The sequence below is a fragment of the Lepus europaeus genome, unplaced genomic scaffold (assembly GCF_033115175.1).
Source record: "Lepus europaeus isolate LE1 unplaced genomic scaffold, mLepTim1.pri SCAFFOLD_3_1, whole genome shotgun sequence".
Classification (NCBI taxonomy): Eukaryota; Metazoa; Chordata; class Mammalia; order Lagomorpha; family Leporidae; genus Lepus; species Lepus europaeus.
In genome coordinates this window covers 15,359,042-15,369,297 of record NW_026909276.1, presented here as the reverse complement: position 1 = coordinate 15,369,297, position 10,256 = coordinate 15,359,042, and the positions used below count along the sequence as shown (strand labels likewise).

Here is a 10,256-nt window from a genome sequence, read left to right as displayed (position 1 = left end):
ATGCTCTGGCTGGAACCAGGAGTCAGGAGTTTCTTTCAGATACCTCACATGGGTACACGGGCCCAAGTACATGGGCCACCCTCCACTGTATTTCCAGGCATATTATCAGGGAGATGAATTGGAATTGGAGCAGCTAGGTCTTGAACCAGCACCCATAAGAGATGCTGGTGTCACAGGCAGTTTCTTTACCCACTATGCCACAATGCTAGCCCCCTGGCTATAGATTTAAAAGGCATGTAACAATAAAAAATAATGTTACATGACAATATTTTGAATGACTGTTGAGATGACATTAAATTGGAAATATTCTGTTTCCCATTTAGCAGATAGACTGGATTAAGAGACAAGGAGATGGGACTGGCACTATGGTATAGGAAGCTAATCCTCCTCCTGTGGTACTCATATGGGCACTGGTTGGTGTCCTGGTTGCTCTACTTCTAATCCAGCTCCCTGATAATGGCCTGTAAAAGCAGTGGAAGATGGCTCAGATGCATGGGCCTCTGCACTCACATGGGAGACCCAGAGGAGATCCTGGCTTCTGGCTTGGGATTGGCCCAGCTCTGGCCATTGTGGCCATTGGGAAATGGACTAAATGACGGAGGAGCTCCCTCTCTCTTCTCTCTGTCTAAAATGCTGCCTCTCAAATAAGTAAATAATAATACTAACAGATACAAGGAAAATGATAACTTATGATTGGAAACCCCAGAGAAGAGAGAAGGGAGTCCTCACCACAGAAGAAATCAGGCTAAGATCATCATATTGCAGCAATTCAGGAATCCAAGCCTGTCCAGAACTGCTTCTTATTTGTGACAGTGAACACAATGGAGATAGAGGTGAAAGGTCTGTACCTGCTGAACCCCAAGTTTTGTATTTAGACTGTTCAATCTGAATAGTGCTGGTCACTGTTTCATCATCCTCTCCACCTTAACACAAACAGACATAAATCCCATTTATTATTTTCTACATAAGGAACACCATATACTTTAGCACTTTGCCTCTTCCAATGTTCAGTCATTTTGTGGAGGAACCTAATGTTCATATCAGAGAATAGTTAACTCATGGTCATAGTTGATATGGCAGAATTAATTCATATTTAACTTCTTCACAATGAGTTAGGAGATGCATTTGAAACTGATAAGGAAATAGTTTTGTATTCTTAAGTTCAAAAATTTATAATCATGTATAATCTCTCACTTTACTCAGACATCTACAAGTTATTTCACAGCATAGCTGTGACACTCCCATATATTGAAATCACTGACTGTTCAGATTGTGTACATATCCCAGTGATTGTGTGGGAAAGACACTTGGAAGGCCAGCACAGGGAAATACTTGAGGGTAATCCCAACCATGGTTCAAATTTTCTATTCATAGAGCCACCCCTTTTGTACAGTTATGACCTGATGGCCTTGGCTGAGCAAGGTTGTCCATATTTTAGGAATTAGTCACATTCAGGGATATGATTATGGATGTCACCAAGGAAGCTCAGACCCCGCTTGAGACATCTGAGGGAAAGCTGTAGAGGATGCGATTCTGAAGAACATCTTTTATAAGCAGTAAGACATATGGATTCTAATTCAATGAAGAGTTTTTAGGAAAAAAAATGTAGCATTCACTTACCTAAAATACATATTAAAAAACATTTTCTCAAATATGCCAGTAGGCAAGGAGACAAGACCAGAGAGTCCTGGATTATATAAGGCAAATGGTCATAAATGAGATTAAAATAAAATCAGAGAGATTTTTTCAGATGCAGAATAGGATTGCAAATTGGGAGACAGATTCAGTTTAAAGTGAACCATGATTCTTCTGAGGTGGAGCAGGACTGAGACTTTTAAAATAAGGAAAGGGAGGGGATGTCCAGCTTTGCATTCTTTGAATACATATAGGATAGAATGAGTGAACTGGTTTGAATTGATGTAGGAACTAGCATGTGATTCAATATGTTAAGCTGCTCTTCTGACATTGGCATCCCATAGAGGAGTGCAGGTTTGAGTCCTAGCAACTCCTCTTACAGTCTAGATTCTTGCTAGTTTGTCTGAGAAAGCAGTGGATAATGGCCCAAGCATTTCTGTCAACCATATGGAAGACCTGGATGAAGCTCCTGACTCTTGTCTTTCATCAAATTCAGCCGTGATTGTGGTGGGCATTGTGTAGTAAGTCAACAGATGAGTGATTTCTGCTGCTTGTCTTTCTCAGTCTCTCTGACTTCCAAATAAAAACTAAATTAAAAATTAAGGAGTGGCCATTTGACATAGTGGTGTGACCACTGCTTGGGATGCCTGCATCCCATGTCAGAGAGCCTGGGAAAAGTCCCAGCTTTGCTTCTGACTCCAGCTTCATGTTGGTGTGCATTCTGAGAGAAAGTGATGAGGGTTAAAGGAATTGAGTCCGTGCCACCCTTGTAGAGACCCAGATTGTGTTTCAGGTTTCTGGTTTCAACTTGGTCCTGCCCCAGTTGTGGCATAAAGTTGGGGAGTGAACCAACAGATTTGAGATACACCCCATTTCTACTTTTCAAGTACAAAAATAAAATAATTATTTTTAAAGAGCAACAGGGTTTTCAAAACCTTTAAAATAGAAAGATCAAGCTGTTTCCAAACTATCACAAATATATTCCCAAAAAAGAAATGCATTGTGAATGTTATTCTATTTTTTGTGCAGTCTCCACACAAGCATGTAGATGCTTAGAAGGGGACAAATTTTACAACTTCGGCCTAATAAGAATTGGGTAAGGTTTAGCTTTCATAGTATTTGTTGCTGTCCCTGCTTTACTAACATGATATGGATATTGTCATCTTACAAATTGGTCATTTTAAGAGTAGTTAATTTCGAAATTATTTCAAACTTACAGAAATACCATGAGTGAGTCCTATTCATTGAGAATGCCCAGTTATTATCCTTTTAGCACTTTTGCCTCTGACCCACCTTAAGCTGGGTCCCTCCAGTGTTCCTTTCTGAGAAAATGTGGGCCCTGTATTATCAGAAGCACAGTGGTTTGATGCTGGGCTCTGCTCAGTCTCCCATCTATGCTATGATGGATGCTATCAACTTGGTATTTAGTGAATTTCTGCCAGATTGATTCACACACAACCTTTTAAGGATTTTTTAAGTGTGTTCTTATGCGAAGGGAAGGAGTGTTGGAGATCCAGAGTCTCAAGGTTGAGACATTTTCGACCCGAAAGGGGAAGAATCTGCTTCCGCCACTGCACCCGGCCCATGCCGGCCCTTGCTCCCTGCATCCAGCCTGGTGCTGCAGTGCCGCCTCTTCCTAGTCTCCCTCCTCAGCTCTCCCTCCATGTCGCGTGGTCGCCGGGCACCGGGGCTGCAGCAAGGAGTCCCCCAGAGGCCAGTTGGGCAAGGCGGGCAGAGCTAGCAGCATCCTGAAGTTTACATTAAACTTCTCCTAGTGGAACCCATGACTTCTGGTCAGGACGCTAAAGTTGTGGCTGAACTGTAGGCACAGTGAGGTCAAGAGGACAAGGGCAGCTCTCATCTGATGAATGGTCCTATATCTCAAACCACTTCTCAAACAAGTTCCATCCCAGCTTTGAGTCAGGTACCGACAACTAAGGTTTCTGAGCTAAACCCTAATGCGAAAGTGTGGGGGACTTATGTTACATTTGGAAGCAAGTAGTGTAGCTGTCGGTTTGAGTGCTGCATGGGAGGAGACAGCTGGGCATGGTGCAGACTGCAGCCTGCAGGGATTGGATGTCAATGGTGATGGTGACAAAGTCATGAGAATGAAGCATTACCAGATTTACCTGAGTCAAAACAGACATGAATGCTTTGGCTCTGGATCATGCAGAATACAAATCTCTACCTGAAAATAGTGAAACAGGAGGAAATGCATCTCAACCAGAAAGCCAGGAAGATTCTCAAGAAGTACTTAAAAAATTGGAATTCTGTTTATCTAGGGAGACTCTTGCTAGTGCCATCTATCTTACATCACAGATGGATAGTGATCAGTATGCTCTAATTACAATGGTAGCTAACCTTGACCATATCAAGAAACTCAGTACTAGTGTGGATTTGATTGTTGAAGTGCTAAGGTGGATGAGAAGGCAGAAAAAGTAAGGCCAAATCAAAATCATTGCATAGTAATATTGCGAGAAATATCTGAATCTACCCCTGTGGAAGAAGTAGAAGCACTATTTAAAGGAAATAACTTACTGAAATTTATAAACTGTGAATTTGCCCATAATGATAATTGATTTATTACATTTGAAGCAGAAGTTGATGCACAACAGGCTTACAAATACCTGTGAAAAGTCAAAACTTTTCAAGGAAAACCAATTAAAATGCAGCTAAAAGCAAAGGCAATAGCTATAATCCCATTTTTGCCAAAGAATGGATTTAGGTCTCTCTACATGAACCTTTAAACATAGCAGTGTTACACATCATTTATTTACCTCCAGTATATAGTCCCCAACAAGAGTTTCCTCTGTACAGCCTGACTGCTCCCAGACATTGTCATTAATGCATAGCTATTTCAATCCACCCTTGGTAACTATTTCCAAATACTGGATTTATACATGGGTTTACATCTCCAACCTTCAAGCCTGCAGCCTCTCCTCTGACTTCACTCATACAGTATCCTCCCAGAAGCAGGAAAAATTCCTTTGGCTATAAGAAGAAAAGGGAGGAAAAGTTTACAAGCAGCCAAACTCAGTCTCCAACACGACCAAAGCCTCCATCACAAACTTTGAACTGGGGCTGTCCAACTTCCCCCCATTACCTGGAGCTGAGGCAATTTGAAGACAGAGGACTTGTTTGAAAACAGGCTATCTAGCTTGATAATAGGATTATCAAAGGAAAGGAGCCCCCATGCAGATGCAAGTAGGAACACTATTCCTGTAGTGGTCCCCAGAGAGCCCTCACTGCTGGCTTCTTGTGCTGTATCAGCAATGTATGAATGATCCCCATCCCTAGCCCATTTACCTGAGGATCCCAAGGTGGCAGAAAAGCAGAGGGAAACCCTCAGTGTGGACAGACTCCCTTCTGTCCTTACTACAACTGTGTGTAAATCAGAGCAGGTGCATGGAGCTGCCACAGAATTGCAAAAGCCCAGATTTGTCAGAGAACGAGTAGAGAGCCACCTCCTTCTCCACTGCAACCCTCAAAAGAACAAAAGTCAAATGATGGCAGTTGTAGGAAGGAGGAGAAGAAACTTTCTGCACCTGTGTGGAAATAGAGGGAGCCCCCTGTCCTCAAGTCCATTCCCAGAGTCCCCAAAGACCAGGGGAAGCAGCCTGGGCACTGGCCCTCACCACCAGCTGTTGGAAAGTGTCTTCACAGAGGACAGAACACTACCCCCAAGTCTCATCAGTAAAAATTCTATGTCTGGGAGGGGTTGCAAAGATCTGCATTAGCCACAAATGAAACACTTTTCCCACTCAGTATGAGGATGAGTGGCTGGTTGGGCAGTTGCAGTATCTGTGAGCCCCATGGAATGCCTGCAAGTTATTTTTTCTTCTGTGAGTCAGATTCTCCCCCTCTAAAAAAACTATTTTTCAGGATTTAATTAATATAAACCTTATTTTTCATTGGTGCTTAACTGGAGGTGATGTGTAAGTCTGATTTTTTAGAATGGAAAATGCATTTATCCCAACAGATTGGTGTTTTCTGTTAAGCCTCTGTGTGGTTCTGAATGCAAGCTGTATATAGTGAATTTTTCTAAATTAAGGGAACTATACTACTTTATTTTTTTAAATAATATTGATCTACAAGTGCGTATCTCAGATGCCCCAGCAGATGGATGAGGGCTGTCAAGGGTGGCCTTAGCCTCAAGGTGGAAGGGGGTTGGCAGTGTCAGGTCACTGACACACTGGCATGGGAGCTGTGCTTTCATCTAAACTGTTAACAAATAATTCTAGCATTTAAAAATACATATAAATGTACATATAGGCCTTTTTTGATCCAGTGGGCAGAAATAATCTGCAGAGAACACCCTAGAGAAACCTGAAAGCTTTGAGTTTTGACATCCTGTCAGCAAGTAGCCAGCTTCTCCCCTCAATTGCAAGTGGCTATTACCTAAAATCAATTCAAAACAAGTGAATAGAACCTAAATGAAAATATACTTTTTTGGCCACTGACATGCTGCCAGTATGTTGTATCATGAAATAGTTTGGATCCCTGTGAGCTGGCTGCTCTGGCTCTTGGCCTAGTGCACCTGCTCCATGCACATTTCTGTCCATGTTCCCCCAACCCCCAGGCACTCTTTCAGAAGAGTCCTCATCTTAACTCCATGACAATGTCTTCCTGAACCTCTGCATCAGCACATGGATTTAAAAGTTATGTGTGAGAGTAGTGTTTGTAGTTTTATTCCCCTCTTTGGCTGGTGGAGGACAAAAATTGTTGCTCTTTTTACCTCCAAGATGAGGGTCTCATTGATTCACTTCTAGAAGTGTTGTACTTCTGAACAAGGAAGCACTAAAGTTATCAAGTTTATAATAAATTTAAATATAAATTATTTTGTCTTAAAATGCCTAAAATTATTCTCTTTATTTATTTGACAGATAGAGTTATATAGTGAAAGAGAGAGACAGAGAGAAATGTCTTCCTTCCATTGGTTCATCCCCCAAATGGCCACCATGACCAGAGCTATGCCGACCTGAAGCCAGGAGCCTGGTGCCTCCTCCTGGTCTCCAATGTGGGTGCAGGGGCCCAACTACGTGGGCCATCCTCTACTGCCTTTCTGGGCCACAGCAGAGAGCTGGACTGGAAGAGGAGCAACTGGGACTAGAACCCGGCACCCATATGGGGTGCCAGCACTGCAGGTGGAGGATTAACCAAGTGAGCCATGGTGCTGGCCCCCAACATTTTTCTTTAATTATTCTAAGCAGCAGACATTAAAATATTTCCTGCTACATGTAACCATACAGTTTATTCCATAAAATGTTATTTAACAAGACTGAGGTTTTTTAAAAAAAATTATTTTCATCCAATATTTAAAGGCTTGAATTGCATTTAAACTTGAAAATGACTTTGCTTTAACTTTTGTATAAGACAGCTAAGAGTTCATGGAGACACCCCAGGTTGACATGAGTGGATCATAATTACTCAGTTACTATGTGTGTATTTTGTCACTAGTTTTACTGAGTAAGCATACCATAGTACAAGAACTAGCAGCAGTTTTTGTAATATACCTTAAGGATCTTAAACAGGTGATCTTTTTTCTGATTGTTGAAAAATCCTGTAAATGCAAATAGTTGGTACTGTATTAGATATGTGCACTTTGGGAGTGTGCTTTGCTTGTACAGTTGTAAATAATCTGAACATATTAAAAAAAGGTTCCCTACAGAGAAAATCTGATAAAATTATTGATATATTATAAATGTTGATGTTGAGCTGGATGTAGACATACTTAATGCTGTGGTTTGAATATTATTTTAATTTGTTGAGTTTTTTCCCCCTCTCATACTGGTGTGTTGAACTGGCTTTGCCTATTTGCTGCAAAAGGGAAAAGGAAAGTTTTATTAAAAGCTGTGAGATGTTTTTATACTCTCTTTCAAAATATGGAAATGCATATTAGTCATATTTAATGTGAAAGAGTTCTGAAGACAACGTAGTAAGCAGGAACTGGTAGGATCTTTAAGTCAAAATGGAAAATGATCTACTAATTTGAATCATATATTACTAAGTGTGATTTACCCTACCAGAGAAAACCTGCCTGGTGTCTCTCATTGTTTTCTTCAGAGAAGTAGTCATTATTCAAAGATGAAGAAATACACATATTGCTAATAAGTTTCAAATGCCTGATTAAGGAATGGGAGAATTAATTTCTTGGTAGCTGTCAGACTGCTGGACCAAAAACTCAGAAATAATTGACCTCTTCAAACCAAACCAAGAGATGCTGTAAACACTCAAAGAATAAGTTCTGAGATCTGGGGCCCTTTGTGTCACTTCTTAGCAGCAGGTGCCAGGATGTGCTCAGCCATCCCTGTCCCCAAACACCAGTGGGTCTGTGACAGTAAGTCCTCTCTCAAACATGTGATATTTGCAGCATGATGTGTGTGATTAGAGCCAACTGTGGTTGGTTGGTTGCAAACTAAAAGGCTAGAGCTCAAGAGCAGCATGCAGGAGAACAGTGGGCATGTGGAGTGGTGTCATCACAGAGAAGGGGCTGTGCTTGTGGGTTCTGCTGCCATCTAGAAGAGGTCAGTACACTGTAATTATCACTTAGCCAGTGACAGTCTGTTGCATCCAGAGCCGAAACCTTGCTCAGATGTGATTTTTATAGTAAAGGTGATATGCCAAATAACTTTAAAAAAAGAGGTATTTATTCAAAAGTCAGAGTAACACAGAGAGAGGAGAGGCGGAGAGAGGTCTTTCATCTAATGGTTCACTCCCCAATTGGCCATAATGGCCAGAGCTGTGCCAATTGGAAGCCAAGAGCCAGGAGCTGAATCAAAAGTGGTGCAGCCTGGTCTTGAAGTGGCGCACATAAGTGATGCTGGCACTTCAGGCCAGGGCATTAACCCACTGCCTGATATTAAAATAGTGCACTCAGAGAATTTCATCATGACAGCCTCCATTTTGGACTACACCTTCAACACTGTAAGTTTCTACAGCACCAGCAGCAGTGCGGGCCATTAAGGATTCTTGCTGGAAGAGATAAGAGGAAACTTTCAGCATCAGTGATTCATGCATTAGCAAGACAGAATTTCTGCAAATAATTTAAATCCATAACCATCAGCTTTGTTCAAAACTTTGTTTTCCATAACTGTGAAAGTGAAATTAAGGGAGAGATTTGAGACATAATTCTTAAAGATATGTGAAAGAAGGTTACTGAGTGGTACCTAACTTGGCAAACCTGCAGCAGCAGGTTTTATATAAGGAACAGATCACCCATAAACAGCTTGCTCACACCATCAGAGTGCCCAATCTTGTCTTCCTTCTCATCAGCTTCACCTCCACTATTATCAATTTTATTCCTGTTTTAGAATTTAGGCTCTCTTTAGTTCAATTTGAAGGTATAATCAGAGGATATCACTACTCTCAATCTAGGTAATACTAGCAAGCAAAAACACAGTGTCTTCAGTGTCAAACACCTTTCAGTATTATGCCAAGCTCATTAAAGAACATGATACTGGCATTTTTACAATGATGAAATAATAAAAATCATTAGAGCAATTTATCAGGTTTATAGTGCACACAAAAAGAAAGTGCTGTCAGTGTGTCAAATGTAGAGCACAGTGTGCAAATTGTTGAATATTGTCAGTGAGAAGTGAAAAAATTAAGACAAACCATGCTGGGTAAAAGTATATGGGAACAAGATTTCAGCAGGCAATGTTAAGCAGAGAAGCACCACATGGAAGTATGGAATCATTGTTTATTTGTTGGATGCCCTATTCAGTGTTCACAGCTGGGAGGTAGAAATACACTTGGAGATCCAGAGGTCCCTGATCCTCTTCATGATGAGTCTTATCCAATCAAGAAAGTATTCTCAGTCATTCTCACATGGAAGCAAGTGTCTTTTTGCCTTTGTCTCATCTGTGGGCTCTTTCAGTTATGCTTCTGCCAGTGCTGGACTTAAGTATCCTGCAAGTGAAGCAGATTTTCTTTCCCAGAAGAGCAGCTGGGGACAACTGTGGGGAATCAGATGTCAATGATTGTGAAAATGTAATTGACCCTACAGAGCCCTCTAGTGGTGAATAGTCACACTCAAATGATTCATGACCCATTATTATAGCCCAATGAGGACCCCAGCAACACTCAGACCTCCTAGAGTTAATTAAACCAAAGATGTTCTTCAGTTAGCACACCTTCTCTCGCTTATTATTGAGAGAGGCACTTGAGGACTTAATCTAGGAGAGCTACTTTGTCAGATGCTTTGACCCTCAAGAGGAGAGTATTTGCACACAGTAATCATAAGCCTCTCTCCCTGGTCCATGTCCCTAGATGCAATGTGCAAGCTTCATGACACAGAAAAATTAACAAAAAGGAAGAAAGAAAAAGAAAGAAAAAAAGAAAGAAAAAGAAATAGAAAGAAAGAAAAAGAGAGAAGAAAGAAAGAAAAAGAAAAGAAGGAAGGAAGGAAGAAAGGAAGGAAGGAACAAGGGAAGGAGAGAAGGAGGGAAGGAAGGAAGGAAAATTGTGTTGTGGTACAACTCATGGGTTTACTGTAAATTTAGATAAAGTGGGAAGCGGTGCGTGCCATAGTCATTAAGCCTCTGCCTGTGGCACTGTTACCCATACAGGTGCCAGTTCATGTCTCAGCTGCTCCATTTCCAATCCAGCTCTGTGATAATGAC

The 10,256-nt window shown here is 41.2% G+C and overlaps 2 pseudogenes; both read left to right on the top strand.

The window, feature by feature from the left end:
* The first annotated feature begins 3,418 nt into the window (after positions 1-3,418).
* LOC133755345 (la-related protein 4B-like) lies at positions 3,419-5,332 on the top strand (annotated as a pseudogene).
* A 3,191-nt stretch (positions 5,333-8,523) lies between these two features.
* LOC133755250 (BRISC complex subunit Abraxas 2-like) lies at positions 8,524-9,660 on the top strand (annotated as a pseudogene).
* Positions 9,661-10,256: the final 596 nt, after the last annotated feature.